Here is a 9,697-nt window from a genome sequence, read left to right as displayed (position 1 = left end):
TACAAAGAACTCAAACAAATTTACAAGAAAAAAGAACAAACAACCCCATCAAAAAGTGGGTGAACGATATGAGCAGACACTTCTCAAATGAAGACATTTATGCAGCCAACAGACACATGAAAAAATGCTCATCATCACTAGCCATCAGAGAAATGCAAATCAAAACCACAATGAGATACCATCTCACACCATTTAGAATGGCAATCATTAAAAAGTTAGGAAACAAGAGGTGCTGGAGAGGATGTGGAGAAATAGGAACACTTTTACACTGTTGGTGGGACTGCAAACTAGTTCAACCATTGTGGAAGACAGTGTGGTGATTCCTCAAGGATCTAGAGCTAGAAATACCATTTGACCCAGCCATCCCATTACTGGGTGTATACCAAAAGTTTTATAAATCATGCTGCTATAAAGACACATGCACATGTATGTTTATGGTGGCACTATTCACAATAGCAAAGACTTGGAACCAACCCAAATGTCCATCAGTGACAGACTGCATTAAGAAAATGTGGCACATATACACCATGGAATACTATGCAGCCATAAAAAAGGATGAGTTCATGTCCTTTGTAGGGACATGGATGCAGCTGGAAACCATCATTCTCAGCAAACTATCACAATAACAGAAAACCAAATGCCGCATGTTCTCACTCATAGGTGGGAACTGAACAATGAGAACGCTTGGACACAGGAAGGGGAACATCACACACCAGGGCCTGTCGTGGGGTTGGGGGAGGTGGGAGGGATAGCATTAGGAGGTATACCTAATGTAAATGACGAGTTAATGGGTACAGCACACCAACATGGCACATGTATACATATGTAACAAACCTGCACGTTGTGCACATGTACCCTAGAACTTAAAGTATAATTAAAAAAGAATTTTAAAAAGTGAAAGATGTGCAACTCTTCCTTTCACTTGAACATTAGAAGCCATTGCAGGGTTATTAATTGGACTAATTCCAATATTGTTTTATCTCAGGGAATAAGGAGACCAGAGGAGAGAAAGAGAGATGGGGGAATGGCCCGTTGGTGGAGCCGTCAGAGCAAGCACAATATTTATTGATTAACTTCACTGTCTTTTTTTTTTTTTTTTTTTTTTTTTTTCTTCCCATCATCAATATTTATTGAGCATTTACAGTGTACTAGGCACAATAGAACATACAGAAAACATTGTCCCTGCTCTTGAGGAGCTTACATTCTAAAAGAAAAAATACACCTCTTTTAAAATGGCATTTTTGTTTGGTGTTTTCTGCAAAGTACTGAGGAAATATTTTGTTAAAGTGAGCTTTGGGTATAACTTAGCCCCATCATTATTTAGAGAAGAGAGGAAGAAAAGAGGAAGGATTTTAAAGGCAGACAATGACAGACCATTCAGGATAGGTAGGGTTTTAAAGGGAGATAAACACAATCTCATCAACTAAGGAGAGATTTGCTGCAGTAAATAGGATGAGGGAAATAGTCTGTGGGGTGCAAGCAAAGGAAGCAGGGTGCCTTAGACACTGAGTGGAGCCAGAAAGATCATGCGGCCTTTTCCCAAGTACATGGCCACCAAGTAGGAATGGTTGGTGACAAGACAGAAGGCTAAAAAAGGAAGGTAATCTTGTGCACCTGACAAATAGAATAAAGGATCAAAATCGAAGGCAGGCTGTAAGAGTATCAAGAAATTCTTAAAAACCAAAAAGTGATTTGGAAGCACAAAACTTATAGTTAATGCTACCCAGTGTCATGATGGGCCAAGAACATTGTGGCTTCCTAAGTTAGAAAATGCCATATACCAAAATTTTAAATGGAATTCCAATCAATCTCCCCTTCTCTCAGAAAAAATAGGAACTCATTTTTTTCAGGGTGGAGAGGAAGAGAGGGGATCATGGGACATGGAAACAGCAGTTATATTAGTATTTTTGTTATGATAAATTTCGTGTTTAAACTTGGTAAAAGCCCATTAGCTGCCAAGAGGGAATAAGGAATAAATTTCAAAAAATGTACAATTTCCTTTAGAGAAGTTTCAGAACCAAAAGACTAATTTACATGAAAAGCTGTAGAGAAAGTAGTTGAAAAGTCCATTCATAAAACTTTTATTCCACTTACATGAATTTAATACACGTGTTCTTAACAATTATGCTTGGATTGTTCATGAAAATTTCATAAGACATTAAACAAAGCTAGCCATCATCTCAAGTTATTTCCCTGTTAACTATTTTTACAGCACATGCATGTTAGGCAAGTATCAAAAAAAAAAAAAAAAATCACGAAAGCAAAAAACCTAAAAAAAAGTTAAATACATGGGTTTTTGTTTTACTGCTGTGCTTGATACACATGAAGTAATGAATACCAAGCAATTCATTTTTACTGCATCTTTACTTTTACATTTGTTCTTAGGTTGCCTAAAACATTTAAATACAAATAAAATGAGTGTAGCAAAAATAATGAAAGCTAACAGCAGGTAACTTTACAAATAATGGAATGTGAACCGTTTCTGCCCTTATCCAGAGTAAAATGGGTCACAACTTTGTCTAAAGGAACACTTCTGCAGCTGTAGTCAAAGGTGTGCACATTAAGATTGAGTGTTCCACAGATACACATGGTTTAACCTGTGGTGTCCATGGGGTATGTTTCTACTACAGCCTTCTAAGTGCTCCAGACCTTAAAGTACCCACAATTACTACACCTGTGACTGGAACCAATGATCCCTTTTATTCCCCACCAGGACAAACCAATATGTAGGCAGTTTTCTTCACTTAGACATGGAAGCGGTTTTACACTGGCCCTTGTGAAGCCACAATGTACCAAAAGTACTATGCCAAACATTTATAACTTGTATAAAAATTCCACATCCCCATATTGGCCACCTCAAGATGAAAACAGATAACTCCCTAAATGTTAACTGGCTCTACTCCCCTAATATTAAACATAAAAACCACATGGGAAATATAGAAATTCAAATAGAAGTAACATAAACCTGTCATAAATCGTAAACAAAAAACTATTTGTGGGACAGCATGGATGACAAATGGTCTACTGTGTAAATTTTAGAATGAGGCAGACAAAAGTTGGAAGGCCGGTTAATTTTCCCCTCCTTCTCCTGCTTCAGCTTCGTCTCCTTGGGTATCCGATGTCCACAATGTCAAGTTGTCTCTCAGTAATTGCATTATTAGCGTGCTGTCTTTGTATGACTCTTCACTTAATGTATCAAGTTCAGCAATGGCTTCATCAAAAGCTGTCTTTGCAAGAGAGCAGGCTTTCTCTGGGGAGTTCAGAATCTCATAATAGAACACAGAGAAGTTAAGGGCCAGACCCAGTCTGATAGGATGTGTTGGTTGCATTTCCTTTTTGCTGATTTCAAAAGCTTCTTGGTATGCTTGTTGTGACTGATCCACAATCCCTTTCTTGTCATCACCAGCGGCAACCTCAGCCAAGTAACGATAGTAATCTCCTTTCATTTTCAAATAGAAGACTTTGCTCTCTGCTTGTGAAGCATTGGGGATCAAGAACTTTTCCAAAAGAGACAGTACATCATTGCAGATATCTCTTAGCTCCGTCTCAATTTTCTCTCTGTATTCTCGAGCCATCTGCTGTTTTTTCTCAGCACTTTCCGTCTTTTGTTCAATACTTGAGACGACCCTCCAAGATGACCTACGGGCTCCTACAACATTTTTATAAGCAACTGAGAGAAGATTCCTCTCCTCATTGGATAATTCAGCTCCTTGCTCAGTTACAGACTTCATGCAGGCTGCCATGTCATCATATCGCTCAGCCTGCTCGGCCAGTTTGGCCTTCTGAACCAGCTCATTTTTATCCATGACTGGATGTTCTGTGTCCGGAGTGGGTGGTGGCGGCGGACGGACAGGGGCTCAGCAGTCTCTGGGCGGCGGCGGCAGCAGCAGCGGCGAGGCTGAGACTCTGTCCTAACTTCACTGTCTTATATGGACATGCATGGCACCCCAAAACAATTACAATAGTAACAATAAAGATCTCTGATCACAGATTACCATAAAAGATATAACAATCATGAAGCAGTTTGAAAAATTTGAGAATGACCAAAATGTGACACAGAGACACAAAGTTAGCACATTCTGTAGGAAAAATGACACCAGTAGACTTCGCCAATGCAGGGTTGCCACAAATCTTCTATTTGTAGCAAACATAGTATCCGCAAAGTGCAGTAAAGCAAAATTCCACTAAACAAGGTATGCCTGTACAGTTAATCTTCCTTCAAACCTCACCTGGAGAGAAATGCAACCCTTTACCAGGGCTACTATGTACTATGAAAAGAGAAATTTCCATTTCTTCCAAGAATCATCAGTTACTATTTATTAACTTGGAGATCCCAAATACCATCATGGCCTACTGATCAGAATGGTAGTTTCTGAAATTCAAGGTATAGACAGAGCACTGGCCCAAGTTTATACAACATTGGATCCACTGGTCCCACAGATGCACTCTGTAATATTTTTCCCAGTCCTTTGATATGTAGCAGGAATAAGTATACTTAGAAACTGTCAGAATCACCATGGAATGAGGGCTCTTGCAGTAGAAAGGGCCGAGCGAAGATCCTATTAACTTGCTTCTCCCCTCAATATCCTCACCCAAATAATAAATCCAAATCAATACCTTATCTTTGGGGGGAGCTACAGAGATCAGTGCCACTACCAAGGCCTCAAAAGATGCACGGATGTTGATTCCTATAACAACTTAATTTAATTTACCTGTTTGTCAAGTGCAAAAGTCATACGGGTATTATAAATGACTGTGGATTATTATAAACAAAATTAGGTGGTGATGCAATTCACCACTGCAGTTTCAGACATGGTGTCTTCAGACTGTAGAAAATTGAAACAGCTCTGCCACTTTGTTATGCAGCCACTGACCAAGCAAATGCCTCCTTTTAAATTCCCATCAGAAAAAAATCATCAGAAACAGTGCATCTTTACCTGTTAATGTCAACAGCACACCTTCTCAGTCTTACATTGACCAAAGTCTATTTTCCTGCTCTGTCATAATACAATCAGTCCAACGAAGTCTTGATTATCTCAACATTCTAAAAAATTTTACGCTGGTGTATTACACTGATGTAATTATGCTACTTGAACTGATAGGGAAGTAATAAGTACCTTAGATGCCCTTAGTAAGGCACAGATGTCAAAATGTGGGAGATATACTCCATGAAAGTTCAGTTGTCTGGGACCTTGGTGACTTTTTTTTTAATTTATAAAGAAAAGAGGTTTCATTGGCTCACTGTGCTGCAGGCTCTACAGGAAGCATGCTGGGGAAGCTTCAGGAAACTTAAAATCACAGCGGAAGGCAAAGGGGAAGCAGGCACATTCTACATGACTGGAGCAGGAGGGAGAGATAGAATGGGGAGGTGCTACACACTGTTAAACAACTTGGCGATGTTTTTAAGAATATAGTGATCTGCGCGTGTAGGGTTATACCCTATAAAGTGAGAAGCAATTTGCTGTCACATTATATACTCATGATATATCCATCATAAAGAAAGAGTCACAATATATAATAGTCCTCTTTGGATTTTGGAAGAGGCAAAATATATCATGCTTAATTATGATACTCTAATCCATTTACCAGATAACCTAGTAGGACACCAATTTTTTTTTTTTTTTGAAATGGAGTCTCACTCTGTCACCCAGGCTGGAGTGCAGTGGTGCTATCTCACTGCTCACTGCAAGCTCCACCTCCTGGGTTCACGCCATTCTCCTGCCTCAGCCTCCTGAGTAGCTGGGACTACAGGTGTCCGCCGCCACGCCCGGCTAATTTTTTGTATTTTTAGTAGAGACAGGTTTTCACCGTGTTAGCCAGGATGGTCTCGATCTCCTGACCTCGTGATCCGCCAGCCTCAGCCTCCCAAAGTGCTGGGATTACAGGCGTGAGCCACTGTGCCCAGCCTAGGATACCAATTTTAAGTAGGATTTAGAGTAGGGGGAAGAAAGCTTTGCAGCAAATCCAAGCTGCAGTGCAAGCTTCCCTGCCACTTGGGCCTATGACTCAACAGAACCAATGATGTTAGAGGTAGCTGTGGCAAACACAGAAGTTTATGGAGTCCTAGTAGTTGAATCACAATAGAGGCTTCTGTAGTTTGGACTTGGGCTATACCTTCTTCTGTCTACAAAGTAATCTCCATTTGTAAAGCAGCTTCTGGTTTGTTACTGGGCCTGGTAGAAACAAATATCTGACTATGGGGCAGCAAATGACTATGTGACTCCAGCTCACCATTCGGTGCTGGGTATTATAGAATCCACTGAACCAAGAAATTGAATGTACACCAGACCATTTCACTATAAAATGTAAATGCAATGCATAAAACAGGTAAGAGTAGTTCCAGAAGGCATAAGTAAACCATACAAGCAGGTGGCCAGACCCCTCTGGTATTTACCCCTGCTGCTTGGCTGCCTCTTCCTCTACCAAAACCTATAGCATCACGAGGAGTACTCTATGAGCAGATACAATAACAAGAAATTCATAGGCCTAAGCATTAGGCACTTAGCAGAGCCACTCCTGAACCAGGCCCATTAATTTGTATATACAGGCACCAGCACTGCACTATAGCCCCGTGCAGTGTCAGGCCTAAAAAGCAAGAGTTATTCACAATAGCAAAGACATGGAATCAACCTATGTGCCCATCAGTGATGGATTGGATAAAGAAATGTGGTACATATACACTATGAAATAGGTGAAGGTTATAGTGAGCCGAGATCCTGCCACTGCACTCCAGCCTGGGAGACAGAGTGAGACTCCATCTCAAAAAAAAAAAAAAAAAAAAAAAAAAAAAAAAAGTACTACATAGCCATAAAAAAGAACAAAATCCTGTCCTTTGCAGCAACATGGATATAGCTGAAGGCCATTATCCTAAGTGAATTAACACAAGAACAGAAAACCATATGCCACATGTTCTCACTTATAAGTGGAAGTTAAACATTGAGTACACATATACATAAAGATGAGAACAATACACCCTGGGGACTACTAGATGGGGTGGGGGTAGGAAACCATGGTCTGAAAAACCACCTATTGGCACTATGCTCACTGCCTGGGTGATGGGGTCATTTGTACACCAAACCTCAGCATCACAAAATATATCCATGTAACAAACCTGCACATATACATTTTAATCTATAATACATATTGAAATTATTTTTAAAAAATAAAAAACAATAGTAAATAGAAATCCTCCCAGTGAGTAGAAGTGTGAGTAGTATATTTGCTTCTCCACATTGTTTGGAAGGGCAAATGGCCAGAGATATGAATCTATACTGCTTCATGAGAAATGGCTAACAGATTAGATGGCTGGAAAAGGATTTGGAAAAAATAACATTAAAATTTTTGGGAAAAGGAAGTTTCTAGGAAAGGTAAATGAATGAACTTCTCTGAACGGGGACAGGATGTGATGATCCTAGTGTTCCATCTAATTGCCAACCAGAGGGCCTGCACTGCAATATCAATAATCAGGTAGACAAGATGACATGATCTGTGAATACCAGTCAGCTTCTTTACCTGTGCCATCCTGAAGCTTGCCCAATGACCTGTTGTATAAAGCAGTAATGGCAGTAGTGAAGGAGGGCATGCTTTGGGTCAAGACAGAAGATTTCCTCTTATCAAGGCTCATCTTGCTACGAACACTGTTGAGCTCCTAATATTACATGAGCAGGGACAAATATTGATCTCTAGTCTGGCACCATTCCCTTTGGAGACTAGCCAGTCATCTGGAGAAGGTTGACTCTATCATATAGAGGGAGTGATATGTCCTCACAAAATAGATGCATATTCTTGATAAAGATTTGCCTTCATTGACCACAAATCTTTGGCTTTCACCACCAGTTGTGAACTTTAAAATGCCGTATTTGTCGCCATGGCATTTCATACAATGTTACCTCTGATCAAAGAACTCATTTTATATGAGAGAAGTGTGGCAATGGACATACACCACCAGATTTCACTGATCTTAGATTTGCTCCTTACCCAAATGATAGAGTGGAGAAATTACCTTTTGAAGGCGTAGTTGCAGTTTATGGTGAAATAACCTGCAAGGTTAGGGTGCTGTCTTACAAGATGCAGTATATGCCTTAAGTCAGGGGCTAATAAATGTTGTCATTTCTTCCATCTTTAGACTACAGGCATCTAGGATGGAAGTAAGAGTGGCCATCTCACTGTTACACCTAATAATTGGTTTATAATTTTTTGCTTCTTGTCCCAGCAACATTGGTCTCAGTGGTTGGAGATCCTAGTACCTAAAGGAATTATGCTTCAATGAGAGATCAAGATCATTATTATGTTCAACTGAAAACTGATACTACCCTCTGAGGATTTTTATTACCTCATGCTGCTAAACCAACAGGCAAAGAAGGGGAGATTACACTGCTGGTCAAGGTGATTGGTCTCAATTACTAACAAAGAAATTAGGTTGCTACTACAGATTAGGGTCAAGAGTACTACGTCTAGAACCCTGGGGATTTAATAAGATGGAACGCTAGGGATTTAATAAGATACCTCTTAGTACTCCCATATCCAAATATATGTTTGCCGAGAAACTGTGACAACTCCGTAAAAATGGGACCACTGAGCTCTTAGATTGAGTGAGAACTAAATTTTGGATCACTCCAACACACAAAAGCAAAAATCAATGAGCCAAGATTTTGGCAGAGTATAAGAGGAACATCAGATAGGTAGTGAAGGAAGGAAGCTATAATTAGGCCTTGTGACCAGCAACAAAAACTGGGATTGTACCAACTATGCTTTATGCTAATTGTTTCTTTCTTACTTTTTTTTTTTTTTTTTTTTTTTTTTTTTTTTTTTTTTTTGACACAGAGTCTCGCTCTTGTTGCCCAGGCTGGGGTGCAATGGCGCGATTTCAGCTCACTGCAACCTCCGCCTCCAGGGTTCAAGTGATTCTCCTGCCTCAGCCTCCCAAGTAGCTGGGATTACAGGCATGCGCCACCACGCCCGGCTAATTTTGTATTTGTAGTAGAGACGGGGTTTCTCCATGTTGATCAGGCTGGTCTCAAACTCCCGACCTCAGGTTATCCACCTGCCTAGGCCTCCCAAAGTGCCGGAATTACAAGCGTGAGCCACCGGGCCCAGCCTGTTTCTTTCTTTTAAGAAATAGCTTTGTTGTGGTGTAATTGCACATATTTAAAAGTGTCCAGTTTGACAAGTTGGCATATATGCAGACCCATGCAGTTATCTCCACAATCAAACAATTAATATATTCGTCACTTCTCTGAAGTTTCTACGAGCCTCTTAATATTCTCTTTCCCATTCTTCCCCTTCCCCTCCTAACTCCAGAAAATCACATATCTGCTTTCCATTAATTTACATTAGCTTGCATTTCCTAAAATTTTACATAAAGAAAATGAGACAGTGAGTATGTTTTTTTCCTGGCTTCTTTCACACAGTATAATTATCTTGAGATTTATTCACATTGTAGCACGTGTTGATTGTTTACTTCTTTTCATTCCTGAATAGCATTCCACTGTATGAATATAACAGTTTGTACATGTGCATGTGGATAGACATTTGAACTGTTTGCAAATTTGGGCTATTATAAATAAAGCTGCTACAAACATTCATGTAAAGTCATTGTACAGACATGTGTTTTTGCTTTTCTTAGGTAAATATCTAAGTGTGGAATGGCTAGATCTTACAGCAGGTGTATGCTTACATTTTAAGACTGTCAGTTTTC

The 9,697-nt window shown here is 39.8% G+C and overlaps 1 pseudogene across 1 annotated transcript; it reads right to left on the bottom strand.

The window, feature by feature from the left end:
* Positions 1–1,276: 1,276 nt before the first annotated feature.
* On the bottom strand, positions 1,277–3,911 carry LOC144338846 (14-3-3 protein zeta/delta pseudogene; annotated as a pseudogene). Its single transcript, XR_013413230.1, has one exon. The product of XR_013413230.1 is annotated as a 14-3-3 protein zeta/delta pseudogene (transcript).
* Positions 3,912–9,697: the final 5,786 nt, after the last annotated feature.

The sequence above is a fragment of the Macaca mulatta genome, chromosome X (assembly GCF_049350105.2).
Source record: "Macaca mulatta isolate MMU2019108-1 chromosome X, T2T-MMU8v2.0, whole genome shotgun sequence".
Taxonomy (NCBI): Eukaryota; Metazoa; Chordata; class Mammalia; order Primates; family Cercopithecidae; genus Macaca; species Macaca mulatta.
Note: the sequence above shows the minus strand (reverse complement) of the source record. Positions and strands in the feature narration are given on the sequence as shown.